The sequence below is a fragment of the Poeciliopsis prolifica genome, unplaced genomic scaffold (genome assembly GCF_027474105.1).
Source record: "Poeciliopsis prolifica strain line A6 unplaced genomic scaffold, Auburn_PproV2 SCAFFOLD020, whole genome shotgun sequence".
In the NCBI taxonomy this organism is placed as follows: domain Eukaryota; kingdom Metazoa; phylum Chordata; class Actinopteri; order Cyprinodontiformes; family Poeciliidae; genus Poeciliopsis; species Poeciliopsis prolifica.
Window position 1 is genome coordinate 649,175 of NW_026562395.1, and position 20,516 is coordinate 669,690.

Below are 20,516 nucleotides of genomic sequence, written 5' to 3' on the forward strand. Positions count from 1 at the left end.
ATGGACGAGGTGCAGGGCATCGCAAAAGTATTCACACCCCATTTCACATTTTGTTACAACTTCAAACTTTGTTCACGCGCTTATAGCAATAAAATAAAAATAAAGTGAAAGGAAACATATGTATGGGTTTCTCAGGTTTTAAGAGCAGCAGGTTCTCTGCTCCACCCCTCCAAAAACTAATTTACCCAGAAATCACCCAGCTAGTTTATAGGATCCACTTTTGTGTGAACCTATAAAGTGCTTTGGTCAAATGAGACTAAAACTGATTTTTTTGGGCCTCATGCAATGCGGTTAAAAACAAACACCACATATCCCCTGAGACTCACAGCCCAATTGTAAAACATAGTGAATGTTATGCTGTGGGAAAGCTTTTCTTCTGCAAGGACAAGAAAGCTACACAGATGTTGGCTAAATAGTAAATAATCCCAGTAGAAAATCAGTCATAGGTTTAAAAAGACTGGTGTGGAGGTTCACTTTCATGCATGAATATATTGTCAGTCCTAGGATGGAATGGTTTAGCTCAAAGCATATTGCTAGAATGATCCAGACAAAGACTTGACCTAAATAAAAGACAAAATTCGTGGCAGAGCTTTAAAACTGATGTTCACTGATGCTTTCCATTCAATCTCTACAAGCTGCAAAGAATGGGCAGCAATGCCGGTCTCTAGATTTGCAACAACAGCTAGTTCTAAGAAGGATGGATATACAAGAACACCACATTTCTCAGATTTGTATTTATAAAAATATCGAAGACCAACTTACCATTTTCCTTTTTACTTCAGAGTTATTCACTTCTTTTCCATCTTAGACCAAGACAACGGATGTTTTTCAATAAATGGTGTTTTTTTTGTTTTTTTTTACATTTTAAGTTGCCTTTAAACCATTAGTATATGCTTTCCTACGTGTGTCAATGATTGACAGTGACTGAATATCACATTGCTTTAACTATGTATAATTTTCCAGAAACATTCTGTTACCAGAAGCCTAATGGCTGACTGGCGCTGTCTTTTATCACCTGGTGCAAATAAGCACATTCTTTTCCTGTGTTCCCTCTCCTCCTTTCCGCCTCTCACACTCCCTTCTGCCAGAATACACTCTTTTCCTTTAACGTCCAAGAGAGCTAAAGCTGCCTGTAAGTATTAGGACGGGAGTGATTAGCTCTGCAGGGTACTTCTATGTAGGTTAACATCTTAAGTTCTCTTATTTACTGTAAAGTAAATTACTCAGAAAAGATCAGTGGAAGTATGCTTTTATCAGTAACACTTTGATGGTTGAACACTTCAGCACATTTCTGCCATGATTAAATTGAGGTACTGCTTAGCAAGGATAAATAACGGTGCATACTTATTATATTCACTGCTTAAACTGTGCAAAGACCATGGTTATAAATAAATGTGTTTAAAATGCATAAATGCTTTTTAAACACTCTTTTTAATTCCCGGTAAGCTTGGCAGTGTGATTATGCTTTTGATGAATATGCTTTTGTATAACTAGTCATAGCTAAAGCAGTAGAAGTCAAGCATAGCGTAATATCATGTAATACACTAAATTTATTCCACGAGCCTGATGAAGAGCCACTGCTGCTCTGTGTCAAAGGGGTCAAGTAATGTTGACTGGGCAGCTGATTTAGACACATCTTGGACATTTCCTTTTGGGACAGAACCTCAACCTGTTAGTAGTACTAAGTAGTCTAAGTAGTTGGGGACTATCTTGACATGTCCCGTTTGGAGTTTAGGAGTGTTACTGGAAATAGGGACGTCTGCAATACTTCTGCAATCCTATATTGGATAAGTTGAGTATGATGAAGATGTGAGACACCACCGAGTCTAGTATGTTTTGAACCTGAGAACCCGGTGAACAAATGGATTTTAAGAGTTATCACCTCTTCATCTCAATGTATGCTCAACCGGACTTCTTTAATTTTGCCGGGGTTTTTTATTTTTTATTTTTTTAAGACAACCGGTGATATAATTAAAAGTTGTGGTCAAAATTTTCCGCAGCAAAATCAATCATCATCATTATATGATGCGAGTCTAGACAAAATGAGTCAGACATGAGTAATTCCTTCCCAGGGTGACTCGCCCTGATACAGGCGATGTCACATGCGTTGAGTGGATTTTGGAACGTAAGAAATTTCTGATTTAAAAAAAATTAAAATCCTCCATCTCAAAGTATTTAAATGTGAATGTCATCTGTGGGCCAACTGCTTTTACTTAAAACAGAAGGGGAAATTAATAATATGTCATAATTAATATTAGGATCATAATAATATTTATGAGGTTTATTTGTTGTCATTTTTAGTCAAATCTTTGTTGAAAGTAAGTAAATAAACACGTCTCCTTGTGTTTATTGGTATTCTGTACATTTTGTAGAGTCTCAAATGCTGTTGATTAGTTGAGCTGTCTGCTTTCAGACTGTTTGCAGTGAGGTCCTTGATAAAAAAAATACTGATTCTAGCTTTATACTGGATGATTGAAGTGAGTGTTAAATCAAAAAAACTTTCCAATGTCATTTTAGGGAAATTATTGGTGTCGCCCATTAGTCTGAGAAAGATTGCGAAGCTATTTGGAAACAATCTAGAGTTCCTCAGGTTTGCAGTGGAGATTATTTACAAATATAAAACATTTATGATATTTTCCGAGGAGATTGGACATCCCAGTAGGTTCAACGAGAGGTCTGGGTCAGGCTGAGTAAATCTTAGAGAAACTGGACAACACCTAGATATCTGAGCCAGTAAATGCATTGACAAAAAGCATGAAAATTTGTGCTTGGTTGATTATTTTGTCCTAGAACTACACCTTAGGAAATAAATCTGATTTGGAAAATTTCTTTATGTATCCTTAAGTAGTGCCAAATTCTAAGAAAATGCATTTAAGCGCGTGTTTACATTGTTTTTAACATGACTTTTGCTGGGTTTCTAATATTGAGGGGGTCAGAAGGAACTTTTACTGCTCTCAAGTACTCGCTTATCACTGAATTAAGAACAACCTCCGAGTAGTTCACGAATCTGTCGCAAAATTTGATTCACGTCTTGGGACACAACTTTCCCCTGTTTCATTCAGTGCACATGGACAATAAATTATCTATGTATAGAAAGACAGCCTCCCTTCAGAGTGAAAGCACAGTCTTACTGTGCACAAAGCCTTCTTTGTGTGCATGCAGAACATCTGGGGACATCTGTCTGACCAGACACCTTCTCCTCCCGCTCCTTCTCCCAAATATCTGGAGTGGAAGCTTACAAACGTCGTTCCGTAGCATTTTTAAACGATTTGTAGTTCAAGCCTGATAAGCGGCCTACAGTGAAGACATCTGACAGCCTCTTGGACTTTATAGAGCACAGATGCATTCAGTCACCCCTAATAGTGACTGTATAAATCATAAGCCAATCAGTGTCACAGCTGTTAACCCTGGCCAGCTGTGTGGAGCGTGCCGCTCAGAGGCCGCGCGCGTCCGCCGGCCCTTCATCGCTCCGCCGCACTCCTCCTCAGTTCTTCCCTCTCGTTATTCTGCGGACATAAACAGAAAGTTTTCGACAGAGAAGGAGCTAAAGTTCAAGTGGCTTTAGCAAGAAGGAAAACAACTTTCCCTTTTCATTTGCTGCACATATTCACTTTTTCTTTCACTCTTCACTTTATCCGTGTTGGTCTTTTCCAGTAAGAGCGTTTTCTTTTTTTCTTCTTCTTGTTGTGTACTCTGCAGTTCAAAGAGTTCACAAGCCCATGTGGTCAGGAAAGGAGACAAATTCAGAGAAGGAGTGAGAGAGAGGGAACTCTTGTGTCCTTTTAACCTGACCAAAGGCTAGTCTTGTCAGCATTGATCATATTCAGAATTGCTAAAACCGGCTCCAAAGGAATAACATTAAATGCTGTGTGAGCAAGTCACACAGAACGAATCAGAGTAATTAAACTGAAGTTCAGTTTACCAGGAGACCGAAAAAGAAATCCATTCTGCTTTGAGTGAACGAATCATGCGACATCCCCTGTTCTCTCTCTGAGTCTTCCAGTTTTACATGAGAAAATTTGAAACATACATTATGTGTAGGAACTTGGTGCATGTATGCTGCGGCAAGGATGCAGTTGATTCTGTTTATTGGATCAAATTATCCTTTAATCCACTGATGTACCTTTTGACCAAATTACTTAGGAAAAATGCAATAAGATTTTGGGTTCTTCCATGATTTCTGCACATCTGGGCCTGTAGGCTATTGCAATAATGTAAAAGCGATTGTTAATAATAAAATAAACCTGATATTTCTAGAGATAATGACTCATTCATAATCATGTATGAAAGACAGGTGTTTCCTACAGCTGCGTGCTGGACTATCGAGTACTCTATGGTGCAGAAAATGACTAATTACTTTCTATGGACATTTGATCCAAGTTCTTTTAGATTTAAGTTAACATTCAATTGCAGGAAGGTAATTGCAGACTTGGAGGACATAGCCTCAAAGATGTGTCTCTGTTGAAACAGAAATTAGGTAAATGCCTCATGATGACGCTCTTACAGGTTTTAGTGACTGGACAGTAAGATTATCCAAATGCTGGAATCAACAGGACACCAGGATTTATATTTAAATGGTAGACATTAATAAATCAAAGTGCAACTCAGATGCACTGTAACATTAGGAAGTCTACAAAGAGAGAGATAACTACAGTACATCTAGAACTGCTTTCATGACTTCTTTCCACTCTGCCAAAGGACTGAGAATATAAGTTGAAAGGCTGTTCAGTCCCAAATGTCACGCCTTTGACTAATGGTATTAACTGCAGAAGTTTTTAGAGCTTTTATCTCTTGCAGGACCATCTTCCAGGTGTGTTTGAAAACTCTTGGCTAAAGACGCTCTCCTTGCACACACACACGGCCTAATCTGTGTGTACCTTTCATTGTGGGCCTGTCAAAACTATCCCGTCCACCCGGCTGATGGCCACACAAGCGTTCTGGTAAGCACAAACACAAACACAGACCCGAGCACTTATCACAGTGCGCAGTGTCCGCATGAATGCTGACCTGTGACCTCAGGTTCTGACCTTGGGTTAATTAGTGTCCTGTGCAGGTGAGATAAATGCAAATTGATTTCACACCCAAAGTTTACCTGTAATAAATGAGCTTATGCAAGAGCCCATTCGACATTGTATCTGGCACTAGACTTCAGTTCGCACTACCTGGAAAGCTCATATTTAACAATGGAAGTAGCTGTCACCCTGTTTTAATTTGACATCACTAGCTCAACTTTGATTAAATCGCTTGTATAATTGTCATAGAAGTTTGCTTTGAATGCATTTTGCTTATTAGTTTTACATTACCACCTTTCTTTCATGGAAGGGAAGCCTTCATCTGATGGATCTTTTACACATAAAAAAAAACTGTTTCCTTCAGTTTATATTAGCAGTAAACATACTTTTTAAATTATGGTTTAATTTTGGGAAAAAGTTATTCAAACATTTTTGGTATTATATAAAGCAATAAAATTGTGCCACTTATAAAGAGTGAACTAGTTGCGTTCAACCAAATTTTTTTGATTCAGTTTCACAAACATACCCAGGCTTGATTAGTACAAGACTTGTAGAATCAATTAATATAGAACGTGCCCTCATAATGTCACATCTAGCTTAGCAGAATGTTGGCGCTTGGTTGTGTTCATTTTATTCTGAGACGTAAACAAAGTTGTTTAATGCTGTAAAGAGTTCATCCATGTGGTCTTGATTGTGATGCTATCGCTCACATAAACAGATTGATAGCAACCATTAACAGCAACTAATCCAAACATCACTGGCAAATAATCAAGATCTTCCTTTCAGAGGAACGCATGCACAGCAGCTGCAGTCTGAAGCTCACATACCAGCTTCATTTCATTCTTCCTTACGTAAAATACAGTCGAGTCAAGTTTAAGTCTTCAGGGCACAATTCTTACGTCAAGTGTGAATGAATTGTGTTAATTATGTGCAACTCAAACAGAAGTGTCAAACTCGACTTGCCATCAAACATCTTTCAGTCTGGAGATGGTTAAAAAGCCACATCTAGTGCAAACTACAGACAGTTTTGACATTTCACTCGCAATTTGCTTTGCTTTCTCAAAAATTTTAAAGCATAATCGACGTGGCGCTCGAACCACATGAGGAGCACTGTAAGCCACGCTCTCAGTGAACTCACGCTGCAAGTATTCAACTTCAAAGAGCCCGTACATATTAAACGCAACATGCTGCATTGTTGCATCACATGGCCTCTTGATTCATAAAGTGTCTGTGTAAACCTCACGTTGTGTGGTGATACCCCACCTAAACGCACTTCGAAACGCTTTGTCGCCAGTGAGTCAGTGAAGAGACAAATCTGCGGCTCTGGATGTTGCTGAAACATGTTTACACTGCATTCAATAGGTGAGGTTAGGTGGAATTCCAGTGGAAATTAACCAGCAGAAAGCTGGAGGCAGGTCTAAAACTCAGCCCCCCCCTTCCCTCCAAGGAAGGTTTTCCACTACGTTCCAGAGCACAAAAGTAAGCTCAAAATACACAAAGACTTCACACACAAATATTCACATGCAATCATGAGAATGTGGACCAATGAATGGCTGCTCAAAAAGGTCTAAAGGGCAAAGATCACTTCTCAACAACACTTGTAATAATACATTTATGAGCACCACTTTCCTTATGGTGTATTAGTCTGCAATCATTTCCCCTCTTTCCCCTCGCAGCGAGAGGTCCAGAGCTCAGTCATTATCACAGCTTGAACACATCCTGCTGTTCAGATCGTGTGTTTGAAGGGAGCACTATACAATTACCACTGAACATGTCATCATAACTGAATTATTTCCCCCCTCCTCAGTGGCATGTTGGGAATCATCTGGCGTGAGCTCGTTGTTGTTGTTGTGTCGCTACATTCAGCGTAATTGACGGGGGAAAGTACAAGCATTTACTGACTGCTGTCGCAACTTTAATAAGCACGCGCGCTTTTCTAAAGAAATAATCTGTTTTTAAAGAGCACCTTCCCCACTGAGCGGCCTTTGAGAGGTTTTGAGCAGCGCTCTTAAATCCTCAGAACTGTTTTCCTCGCTACTTTCCCTTTTCATTCAGGGGCAAGGACGTCGCCCATGGCAGGTGGAGTTAACGCAGCGGTTGCTGAGCTATCCACCAGTGGGAGAGCAGCAGAAAACAGCCAAAACATTACCAAATAATTCCCAGCTGATGCTTTGTCCAGTCATTACATGAAAACGATTATGAAAATGAACGATTACTCAGGAAATGTGCTTTGTCCTCCACTTAGCATTTGACCTCAGTTCAAAAGTTGTGACTTCACTAAGAGGTTGTAGATATAATTTTATTGGTACATTTATCTTTTCTCTAAATCATAGTGTATCATAGTACCCATGCGTATTCCCAAGAAGTTGGACCCACACATGGATGATATGTCTAAGTTACAGTCCTGGGCCTTACGCTGAGCCACCGGGGGTAAAAGATGAAAAACATGCGCCAGGAAATGTGTCTGCTTCAGTATAACTTTACAGCAATAACATGATGGTTCAAGTTTGTTTACTCTTATAATTCAAAAATAAGCTTTTGGTTTGTGCAGTGTCATCTTTCAATTCATATGCATCTCGTTTGTGCAAAACGACAGATCCCGCAAGACAAGTTAGCAATAAAATGTTGCGTGATTTCATTAAGAACATAATCCACTCACTAAAATCTCCCTAATTTCCCCGGAGCTGGGAAACTAATAAAGTTAATTTGTTGAGTATCGGATGGAAACCACGTAAAACACAACATTGTACAAGACATAAAAGTTGCAAAGAAAAATCATTTGTTCACATTTGCTTCCATTGGACCACAGCCAGTCACAGAAGGGGAGGCACTTATCAAACTTACAGCTGTAAACACGCCCAGGTGTGAAAAATAAACAATGTTTTCACAGGACATGTCGGTCTTTTAAGTCGTGTCAAGAGAAACTTGCCTTCCAGCAAAACAAGTCTTATCATACAGACTTAATCTTTAATAACGGGCAGGAGTTAATTATGGTTGTGCAACAGAAAGTTGATAATATCAAAAGCAAAGGTTGGGGTTAGCTCAGGATTTTTTATTATCATTTTTTTCCCCACATTTTAAAGTTGGAAACTATTTTAGATAATGTCGAAGCTCCTGAGTAAAGACGCAGTTTGCAATCATGAAAGATCCAACATTCACTTCAAATTTATTATTAAAGAAATTTAATAATTTATAAAGATACCATAGAACAGTGTGGTTCTATGGTTCTTCTGACCAAAGAACCATAGAACTGCTTCATAGTGTCAGAAGAACACTGATACAATCTGTTTACACCGGTGAACACATTATCTTGTGTTTCAACTTCTTATCTTACAAAGCGTCTTTTTTTTTAAAGTTCATGTATTTTTGACTAAAAATAAGATTTTGACATTAGATACACGTTTGGTCCGCTGGATTTCGAAACAAATTAACAAAAAAATATGACACAAAAAGACACAAAAGTAGCAGAACAAATACTGAAGGTCACAAATGGCGGCAGCATACTAAGAGGAATTAAATCCCGCCTGTGCATATACGATAGCGCTTTTCGCTAAGAGGATAGCAATGCACATACCTTGAACCAGAATACTGCAAAGATTTTGTTTTGAAACACACCTGGAGCGATTAAGAACATGTTTTTGTTGTCGTTTGAAACCATAAGGGCCTGCAGAGGTGAAGCCACAACAAAACCAGAAATATTTAGCTGAGCTCAGGTGGAGCCAGGTCGGTATGTTGAGTCACTTGCAGTAACTTTTGTAATTAGGGGAGACAAGATAATCATCTCACAGGTGACAAGCAGAGAAATGCATTTTCTGTAACGTCTTAATTACTATTTCAACTGATATTTTGCACTCATTCAACAGGCGCAGTGGTGGTGTTGACATCACCTTTCCCTTCTGACTGCACATCTGACAGGAATGGACTGAGAATTATCTTTGTTGTGCATAATTTATTGTAATATGACAGAATAAAGAAATTTGTAAACAAATTCACAAGTTGGACAGGGCAGTCAGGACCACGGTGTTGTTTTGTTTCCTGCAGGTGTAGCTTTGACTCAGCTTATACCTTCCTTCCTACCTACATAATGTTTGTCCTGAGAGCAGGATCCCTGCAGGTATGCGTTTAGAACGCTTGTCAGTGTAAAGTGAATTTGTGATCAAATCCAAAACTAAAACCACAAGAAAGCACAGAAAGCAGAGGTGTGCATCATCAGGAGACTTGACAAATACTCTCTGTCAAGTCTGTATAATTTAGTTCTCCAATTGTGTCCAAAAACTCAGTAACATAAAAAAAAAATTAAAGTAATTCTAATGAAACAAATCACAGGTTTTGTGCATGCTTATGCAGAAAAAAAAAATCCCAACTCAACATCTTGTTGAGCAAAGAGGTTTGTTTTGGAACGTAAGAATCGTCGAGACCAAGGAACATGGCAGAAAGGTCAATATGTTGAAAACAATATTCACCTAATCTGACAGACTGACCAAGAGGCGTGTTAATCAGCAAAGCAGAGAAGAAGCCCTTGGTAACTCTGGAAGAGGTGCAGTCATCTACAGTTCAGGGAGCAGAAATCTGCCGACAGAAAATAAACTTCCCAAATCTGGCCTTTGCAGGGGAGTGGCAAAGGCAGAACTATAAATCCTGAGACAATTAATTTTTAGTTTGCCACGAGGCATGTGGAACACACCACGTGAAAGAAAGTGCTCTGGTCTGAGAAGAAGGAAAGTCACGTTTTGTCTGTCTCAGGTGTGGCTAATAAGAGTTGGGGTGAGTGTTGGTAAGGTTTAGATCAGAGATGGCCAACCCGCGGCTCGCGAGCCGCATGCGGCTCCTTGACCGGTTCCATGCGGCTCTTACGTTCATATAGTCGCATTCTGCCAGACGTGCAATAATGACCTGAAGTAGTTAAATGAACTGTCATTTATTGAGAACAGCAGCACGCCATTACTGTTGGCCGTAACCACACCAAAACAACACAAACAAAAAACAGTCTTTGTTTCTCTTGCAGCCTTACTCTTTCCAGTCGTTCGCCATCTGCTCTCATGCAAACCTCCGCTCACCCCTAACCAAAAATATATTGTAAATTGTTCTATTATTGTTTGTTTATTTGGTTAAACAGAGTTTGTTTGCATGAGGAAGTGCACAGTGTTCATTGTTGAAAATGTCTGGCCTGTGGTCTTTGTAGTGTTAAAATAGTGTGTGAAATTTACAATAAATCTGGCTGAGTAAAAGTATGTGAGTATGAGGAAGGGATGAGTTGATGTTCATGTGTCCCCATGCATATGATGTGGCTCTTTGCAGTAACTTGGTAAAAAATGTGGCTCTTGCTCTTTGTCTGATTGGCTTTAGATGATGATATGGAAATAATCGGCATTGAATCCAGGAACCTTTTTTTTTTTCAGACCAGTGTTAACGTTTAGCCCATGCTGTTTGTCCTGTCAACCTGGTAAACAGGAGGTGCATGCAAAATGGAGTGAACTCAATATGGAACAGAAGACCAGTAATTCTTGGCTGCTGCATATCAGCTATCAGTTCAGACCTTTCAGCTAAACCAATGATCAAATGATAGAGTCCCTTCTTTTGCCATGCCATTATGTAGGTAGGAATGTGCACAATTGATGTTGTGCTTTGACAATGTTCTCATCTTCTAACATGATGCGAAACGTTGCTGAAACAACAACCTTTGAGCAATTGTTAACGCACGTGTTTAAAATCACAGAGTTAAATGGTGCAGTGTTGCTAATGTCTTGTATTTCCATGCTGAAAGTAGCATTTGCATTCATGCATTTTCATTGAGCTGAGGATAAAAATGGTGCAGGGCAGTTTAGTGAGAGGCACTGCAACAGTCAGACTCCCGTGGATTGAATGACTCACTTGCTTTAGCGCTGGGATTGTGCATAAAAAAACGCTACATTTTTATCTCATTCAGCTCTATGCTCGACTATTCCCGGATCAAACTTGTTCAGCAAGTGTTAAAAATAACTGCGAGTGACTGATCTTTATCTCTGGTATTTTGATGGTACGCTGCAGTATCAAAATAAATTAAATTCACTTCTGTTGGAAAAACACCATCATGGGCATAACACAAAGGCTCAAAGGATCTGAATTTGAACAATCTTCCTGCTACTATTTATTGCTCACTACCACAAAACTTGTGCTGTTTGTTTTCTTTTTGCTATTTTTATGGACTTTCTTTGGGTTTTTATGTTATTGTACATTTAGTTCACAATGTGCTGCACAAGTCATTGGGAAAGGTAATCTCTCACGATCTCAGATTTGAACAATCTGAGATCATCTCCATTAGATGGTTTCTTTGCACATTTGTCACTGAAATCTCTAATCCATAGCAGTGATAACTGCACACACATCTTATAGGCCTTCTGAGGTCAAAAACTTGTTTCTTTTATGGGATTTTTAGTCATTTTACATGCAAAAGGAACCGAAAATGTAGCCCCAGCTCGATTCTATTAAAAAAAGAATTGTCAAGCATGTGCTGATCTACATGAAAGCGAAGTAAAAAACATAATCTGACCTTCACAAGGTGAGGATCATGTAAAAGAAAGTGCCTGGGGTAGTTTTGGGTGCACAGTGTTGCTCGAGACAACTTCAATGAAGCGCATATCTGCTGAGAGAGGAAACTATACACTGTAAAAAAGGAACCTCGGGGGTTATCACATTAACAAAAGAATATCATGTACTGTTAACTAAATAATTGCATGTTTGAGCCAAAAACATGATACAATCATGTTGCATAAACAAGATATTCCACAACTTCAACGTTTATAAAATTGAATCATGTTGAGAGAACATGATTCATTATAGTCAGACCGATCCTATGCTGAAGACCACGAGTGAGATCACGGGATATCACGCAAGTTCACGCAAGATTACGGGGAATCACGGGCTATCACGCGAGAATACGCGAGACAATCGGTTTTCTCTCGCAAATGGAATAAAATGTATTCAAGGTGAGATAACGTGATTCAATTACGTCAGCTAGATCTTCCGCCAAAAAAAAGAACGTCGGGGCGTATTACATTAACAAAAGAATATCATGTACCATTCACACAATAATGTTGGGTTTGAAGCAAAAACGTGATAAAATCATGTTGGATAAACAAGATATTCCACGACTTCACATTTATAAAATTGAATCATGTTGAGCTAACATGATTCATTATAGTCAGACTGATATTGTGCTGACGACAACGAGTGAGATCACGGGATATCACGCGAGAACACGCGAGACAATCGGTTTTTTTCTCTCAACTGGACTAACGTGATTGAATGACGTTATCTCAACTTGAATACATCTAATTAACATCTAATTAACATATATATACCCACCGCGGGTGGTTCTTATCCTCTGAGCTCGGGTCCTCTACCAGAGGCCTAGGAGCTATATATATATATATATATATATATATATATATATATATATATATATATATGTGTGTGTGTGTGTGTTTGGTTTTTTTTTATTCAATATCAATATTTGTCAAAGTTAATCTAATAAAAAAACACAGTGACGTCAGTTCCAAAGCGCTATTGTGTCAGACTCATCTCCCGCTGAAGAGGATCCAGATCAAGAGATTACGGAAAATCACGCGAGATAACTGGCTTGCACCTTATTGGGTTTTTTCAAGGGCAGAGGGGAGATTCCTGGCGTGCATCCACTTAATTTGAAGAAGGTAAGAGTCAAACTATTTTCATCTAAATCCATATAAAAATATGTAACTTAAAATGTCTCTACATTTGCACCATTTTCTACTTGTTCCATACTTGTGTCACATTATTTCATGTTCTGTAGATTAAGTCGGTTAGGTTAAGGCAGATAGCTATATGTGATATCATTGGTAAGTTTACATTTATCGCCGCACCATGTTAGGTACATTCTGTGCGAAAAAAGTCTGCAGAGCCATATGTAGTGTACAAAGCTGCTGCCAGAGACACAAATGGACCCCAGAAATGTCACAGTTTTGCTCCTCCTGAGCTCCCTGGAGGTTTAGTGGATTTTTAACACACGGATCTAACATCAGTCTATTTCTAACTATTTTAATTCTATTTCAGTAATGTTACTATGGAGGTAAATGTAGATACACACACTTTGGTACCTTTCTATAATCATCGAGATTCTTAATTAATTATGGTAATAAAAAGTCCTACATTTCAGTCGGTGAAACCTGCAGAAAGCATTGCTTTCTGAGCTTTGTTAAATGTTCCTAAAATACCTGTTAGTTATGGATTTCTAGTATATTTTGTCAGGCTAAAACTCTCAATGGATTATCCATTATTACAGACTTGAGCTTTCTATTTTTTTTCTTTAAAATACATATTCCTCTGCTGTAAAGATGTTGGGTTTTTTTTGGACTCTTCTTTGTTGTCCCCAAATAATTGTAGCTCAGAAACAATATTGAAGTTCATTGGTTTAATTTTGAAATGTTGATGTTTTTTGTGTTGATTGTTTGTGCTCATTTTGACCTATGTTACTATTGCTTTCTACCATGTTCAATTCACCATTGTTCTGCACATATGTGCTTGCATGTGTCCTGTGGTTTTATTCATGAGGCATTCAAGGGACTTGTACTAAAAGATACAACTCAGTTCAGTATGAATTGCATATTTTAATGGCTGAAAATATATCTGATCTCTTTCAGAACATCACCTGATCACCTGTCTGTAATCCACCTGCTTAAGTACTGGTCAAGGGGCTCATCGGCTATCAAGTTATAGATTTCAGTGGCTAATAGTAAGTTTTGCCAGATCTAAAGTGACTGAATGTAGTGTTAGAGAGCTTATAAAGCTAGAGTTCAGCTAAACATTTATTTGGCCAGTCTGTTTTATTTGCGTGGGGATGTGGAAATGTAAGTAGTGTAGTCTCTCTCTGTCTCGTAGATATGACCTGTTAAAACATTTTACACTTAAACACCGGCATATGCGACGTTATCCATGCCCACACATAGACTGTCCATGTACTTGTAAGACATGGAATGCTTTGCATATTCATTTAAGTAGAAGGATATAGACTGTGTTGACCATTCTGTACTTTTCACATATTTCTTTGGTAATATATTCATGTCTTTATTTAAACATCTAACAGCTTCAGTTAGATGTTTAAATAAAATGTTAAACTCCATTTTAGTCATGGCATAATGAAGGGATACCAACAATTTTAAATATCTTTCAAACAGACTGCAAGCCACTGATCACTTTTGTTGTGACTTCCTTTGAATGTAGCTATGTTTTCAAGTGTGTGAACCTATACTGCTGGAGTTTTGAGATTGTTCTCATTGTTTTTTGATCTGCATATTTAGGAAGACACTGCTGAGGTCAGACGAGAGTGCATCCTCAAAGGTCTGTGTGTACCTAAATGAAGATCCAAAGAAGCTGGTGAGGGAGTACATGGTATGTTAAATTCTCTTTGTGTTGACAATAGAACTCCTAAGAGTTGTTAAAATACTTTCACCAACTAAGGTCCATGAGTGATTCAATCAATGTCAGTCTAATTTATTTATTTAATTACATGTGAATTGTCTCCCCCCAATACCCTTCCCTAACTCCCTTAGGACGTTGATGAATGAAATGGCCAAAGCCGAGACTGTCCTCGGAATCGTCATTTGAGCAGAGGGTGCAGAGGCTGCCGATGCACATCTGGATGTTGGGATTGTCCTGGAGGAGGTGGAAGTTATGAACAGCTTGGGCAGTGTATCTTCTGCAATAGTGATGCTGCTGGGACTAATCTACGCACTAAACTTGAGCTACCCTCAAGTTTAGTGCGTTCAGCACTCAACTTGCTCAGTAACTCAAGCATACCTTTGAAGTAATACAGAAAATAATAATGAAATTGGATGGAAAGAACTTATCAAAGAAAGCACAAGTTCTCAATATGAAACTCGCCGCTCAGTTGAGTAAAGTTTCATATGGAAAATGAGTGTTTAAAGTCTGCAGTAGAAAAGATTTATATTGTTACAGTTCTCTAAGTTGAGCAACTATACTGACATGTTTTATGTTGTAAAGAATTGGCTGGGAAATGAAACTGTAACCTTTTTGTAGTTGTTTTTTTATTTCAATGTCCAACTCAGCTGTGTTTTGTGCTGTGTAAAAAAACGATGTATAACAATTCTGAAAATGCAATTGTGTTGTACCTTTTCTAATTGTTGAGTGTTCTTCCTACACTTTCACCTAGTGCTATCTTAAAATGCTTGATTAACGCTTGAAAATATGTCTTTGAATTAACGTCATGAAATAATGGAAAGGATTTCCACACGTATAACTAGCTGTCTTTTAGCATGAAGCATATTTGTTGAGCTAACTTACTTTTAGTGAGTTGGACCTACTGAATCAGGTAGTGTGAAGGTACCACTGTAAAATAAGGTGGTTTCAACTAGATTTATATTCATCTTAATGAAGTTACATCAATGATTTGGTCCTAAACATTGCAGATTAGTTGGACTGGCTGTATTGCATTACACTGGGTCACGCTATAGTAACTGAGTTAAAGGAACCTTTAAAACATATGTTGAGCCAACACATTTCATTTGAATTTGAATAACCTTAATGAATGGAGTAGAGCCAACTCATTTGATTTACAATCATCCATTGCATTACCATAATTCTGGTTAAGCCAACATATTTGGTTTAAATTAGAACAACCTTAATGAATTATGTTTTGCCAACTCATTTAATTTATATAAGAATAACCACAATATAATACGTTGAGCCAACATGTTTGATTTAGAATCACCCATTGAATCACCATTGTGACAAGTTGAGCCAACACATTTGCTTTACATTGGAATAATCTTAATAAATTAGGTTGACCTAACACATTTGCTTTAAATAGGAGTAACACAAGTACATGGTGCTGAAATAAAGCAAAGTAATCAGGTGGAAATCCTTTCCATAATTTTTTTATGTTCATCCAATGACTTATTTTTTTCAGTGTAGAAACATGATCAGTACTCTCACCTCTTCTGATGTCAAGAAAGTATAGGATGGATGGACCAACGTGAAGAAGAAAACATACAGCCTGAAAAGGTTCCAGGTTTTTTTTTTTTTTTTGCAAAAAAGCAATACAAAGTAAAGGATCACAATAAAATGTGTTACACTTTCATAAATGTATCCAGAAACAATAGAAATGTCATAAATGCATATAAGACATTCCAAGGAAGTCGTATTTTCAAAGATTTTGTGTTGTGTTTCTTCACCAGTATCTACTCTTTGGGACTATATTCAAAACAGCAGGCCTGATTTGTTTTTCTGGCAACCCTTCAAAATGATGTTTAACATTGACACAGGCTCACTGCACATCTTGTTTCATCTCTGTCACTGGCAAACCCTTCCAAAGTTGTGGCAGATGTTAATCCACAGAAAATAATGGCGAAAGGGAATAACTGTGTACAGTTTGCACACGGAGTGTGATCAAGACCAGAGAACCTTGCGCAGAGTGAGAATGTGTGTTTGTATTCTCTTCCGCGAAGCTGAATTGCCCCGGCTTTGTTAGGAGGGCTTGTTTCACTCTGACTGAATCCACAGACTGGTAGTGAAACCCAACACTCGCTCGGGGGGGTGGGAGGGGAGAAAAGGCTTTTCCCAAAACGCCGGCTTGATTTCTTTACGAGGTGCAGTGTCACACTAGGTGGGCCGGCACGCTGGGGAGTCTGCAGAACCTGACACTGAACACGCCAGGACGAACTCGCTGCACTTAAATTTACTCAAAGAAATGAAGACGCTGTGTTTTCTCAGCGCAGGATGCCCTGGGTTTTAATACAGCGGATGTAAATCAAAGGCGGAGGAAAGAGGCGAGGAGGGAGAGTGGAGTGGACGAGACAAGATGACCTCTGTTCACTGGGGAGAGTTATTTATGTGAACAAGGTGAGGGATCAGGCTGAGGTTATGAGAGGCTGATTTGACAAGAAACTTTGACATTTTCCTTAAAACTTGACTTTACTAATGACTAAGATATATATTTCAAAGTGCTGAGTTTTCCCAGGAGAATTTCTGAGCTGTGCTGATGAAGTGCTGAACTTAGTGTTGATGTGGAAACCACATTTTCATTGTTGCAACAGGAATAAAACATTATGTTTGGACCTTGCATTTCCTGTGAGGAGCTAAAGTCCAAAGATGTATTTCACTTGTCCAAAGTGTCTTACTAGCCTTGACATTGTCTTCTTTGTAGGGTTTCGTTGAATTGGTTTCCGTATGTTTGTGAAAGTAAGACAAAGAAACAGGGAATGCTATTTTCCGTGCTCTTTTGTGATGGATTTTATTTTGTCATGTCATATATTGAACAACTTCTGGTTGTGGGTCACAGCTGGAGCCAAGTTTTAGATGTAAGCCCTTGCGTTTCTGTTACCATAATATATATCTCTGTCTTATTCCTCTCTGATGAACATAAATTAGTTGTCTACATGTGAGGTGTACTTTTCTCCATCTTATTGAAGTAGTTAAACATCACTCGATGGTGATGATGATATTGGTCAATTAAACATGACAGTTTTCCTGTTAGGCTCTGGTTTGAATGGTAAGCTGTGGCATGGCATCACATAAGTGTTGGATGAGTATCTTCTTTTCAGTGAGACGTCGCTTTAGATGCCCAAATGACCTGAGCTGACTCCTTTTGGTGCTCAGGAGAAGCAGCTCTGCTCTGAGCTTCCCCTGAATGATAGTCTCATTTCTTGTAACCACAATCATGTTGTTTCGATCATGATCTGTATCTTATGATAATAGATCAGGGCTGACACATTTATAGACTAGAAAATCATCCTTCACTGTGAGAGAGTGTTCCTCCTGCTCTATCTTACCATCACTAATGAGCAAAGCACCAAAATACTTGAACACCGCTAAGGATGAAAAGATGCAGTTCACCTTTCTCGAGCTGGGAACTTAAAGGAGCTGTACATTTGGTTTACACCTGGCTGTAAACTGCTCTTGTGCGTGCTAAAGGTCCCGGCTGGAAGATACCATAAGGATTACATCAGATGTCAAAGAGAAAAGAAAAAAAAATTCATGCGGGTCTCCTACTTGACATCCTGCTGTTCTCATCTACTCCTCGACATACTGTCCTCAAATGTGATAAACAGAGTAAGTGATAAGCGGGAACTTCAATAGAAACCACACTATCCACACACACGCTCCTCCTGCTCTGGTTGTACTAGGGCCGGATTACAAATGAAAGCAAACCTGGCACCATGCACGCCAACAGCAACCCCCACATGCCTCAAGGAACGTTGACCCAAAGCGTATGTGGCGTGGACAATAAAACTCTCATGACTCTCAGTGAGGCCACAGGTCTATAGAGCTCATCCATTGTTCCTCCTTCAACCGTCGGATGAAACCTCTTTTCCAACTCCCTTACATAAACTTTCTAAGGAAGGTTGACAAGTCCCATAAAAGTTATAACACACTCTTCAGACCTCTTTATTTTTAAGTGGATCATGACTCCATCTGCCACTGTGCATGATTTGTTCCAGTCCTCCATGCAATAATTAAGAGCCAATTTTCCTTTTTTTTTTAATTTTGGGGTGATCAAAGACTTTGTTAGAACTTCATGAGAAGGAACAAAAGTCGTTTTCCAAATTCATAAGATGCTATAGTTTTGGGGGTTTGTTTGTATTTAGTTGCAGTTCTTCTGGCTGTACATTTACTTTCTGCTTTTCTAAGAGTCTCCAAAGCGAAGTCCTGAAGATCTCCAGTTTGAACAGAATTTGTGGACATTGTCCTCATTTTGACTTGGTCATAAGTGGATCTTTATTGATTACATCCAACACCCTATTCAAAGTATTCTAGCCCAGCATTAACTTCAGCTTTCAGCAGCTATTGGCAATATTGTCCATTCCTAGATAATTCAGGCCAAACTATTTGACTGTGGTGGTGTACTGAACTGTAAAAAACTGAACTTTCTTGTCCATTTTGCATGATGTGTCACAACTGATAAATTCCTCACTTGGTGATGGACTAATTTGAGTGAACAAACACTGAATCCCAGTGCTGTGGTTTTATAAATCTATTGAAACAACCCTTTAAAATTATGTGGCCAAATACTTTCTTGGAAAACTGCTGAAATTTATTGAGATGAAATGGATAAGTTCATGTTGAACTTGGAACATTGTGCATGTCTAGAAGGATAATTTGCGAACCCAAATTGTACAGTGGCAAGAGTTTAGACTAGGATGTCTACATATGTTTGTGCTTTTTTAGTTTGAAAAGTTATAATATTGACAAAAGCACCAGCTTGCCAAAAAAAGTGCTACTCAAGATTGAACCCTAATATTTGACTTTTCTATTTTGAAACCCCCTTTCTCACATTTTCTTTCAACTACATTCTCATCTCACATCTTCTTTAACATCGCCTGTGTCACAGCTGGCTTTTGAATCTCACTCACATAAAAAAAAAGAATCACTGCTATCAGTAAAACAACCCATCTAACCCTCATTTTCCTCCTCATATCCTATAAAACAACTATTTATCCTCAGTCTCATCTGGCTGCCAGACATGAAACGATATATGAACTCACGTTCCCTCTCACTCTTCATCAGCTTGCCCCCCGAGGCAGCAGCCATAAATCTCAGCAAGCTACTAACCGCCTTATCTGCTATGTGTACTGGTTGCCTCTGGTTTGCGCAGGCAGAGTTTTAACGAGGATACAGACACTCTTTTCCTGCTCTGTGGGGTCAGTCTGCAGACTTTAAGATTTAATACTGTGCTAAATAAACCTCAGAGAGACCTGTGATTATTTTTGCTGGGCACCGGAGTCGATGGTAACTGACTTATGCTCTCGCGAGTCAGAAAAATCAGTGAAGTGATGCTACAATTGTAACTGAACTGTGTCAATGGAAAAGCAATTTCCCGTATGTCAGGCCTGTGTGCCAGGGTTGCGCACTCCAATATTGCGTAAGGAGAAATGAATTTTGTGGTTTTTCAGTCCATTAACTGGCATTAAGACCTTTTCCCAGCACTTCCTACTGAGGAAGGAATAGGTTGCAGCAGAGTGGGATGTGGGGGCTTCATACGGATTCATGTTGATGAAGTGGGAAATGTCAAATTCAAGCTATGGTTTTAGAAAAGCTTATTATTACAAATGACATCAACTTCTGAATGAATTAGGAAACTTTTTGCCATTTTGTTGCCACTGAAAGGATGTGACTAAAATTGGAAATGATTCCCATCTGCTGCAATGCAACTTCCACCCTCTTGCCCTGCTCACCACATACAATTTGATGTTGTTACTGATTTGGAGCCACTTGTTTTTCCAATTTTCTGGACTGAATTGAGTTGTTCACATCTTGACATCCTAAGAAACCCTATGAAATAATGTCTAAATAATGCAAATACTTTGGTTAAATATCCATCAGACAATGTTTGTGTAAAGGCTTTGCACATCAATGACTTCAATCACTCTGGACATTTCTAGGAAAATCATGTTCCAGACATGAAGAGATTTCAACAACGATATTATACACTCCGTATTTAAGAGGGTTAGAGTTTGCAGCCTCGACAGCAAATAG

General features: G+C 38.7%; 1 long non-coding RNA gene across 2 annotated transcripts; it reads left to right on the forward strand.

The window, feature by feature from the left end:
- The first annotated feature begins 12,545 nt into the window (after window positions 1–12,545).
- On the forward strand, window positions 12,546–15,131 carry LOC129369116 (uncharacterized). 2 transcript variants are annotated; one of them, XR_008606922.1, is made up of 4 exons: window positions 12,546–12,700; window positions 13,667–13,758; window positions 14,324–14,414; window positions 14,576–15,131. It is a non-coding gene; the product is annotated as an uncharacterized LOC129369116 (long non-coding RNA). The 2 variants fall into 2 exon arrangements; XR_008606921.1 differs by having other exon boundaries at window positions 12,546–13,758.
- The last annotated feature ends 5,385 nt before the right edge of the window (window positions 15,132–20,516 follow it).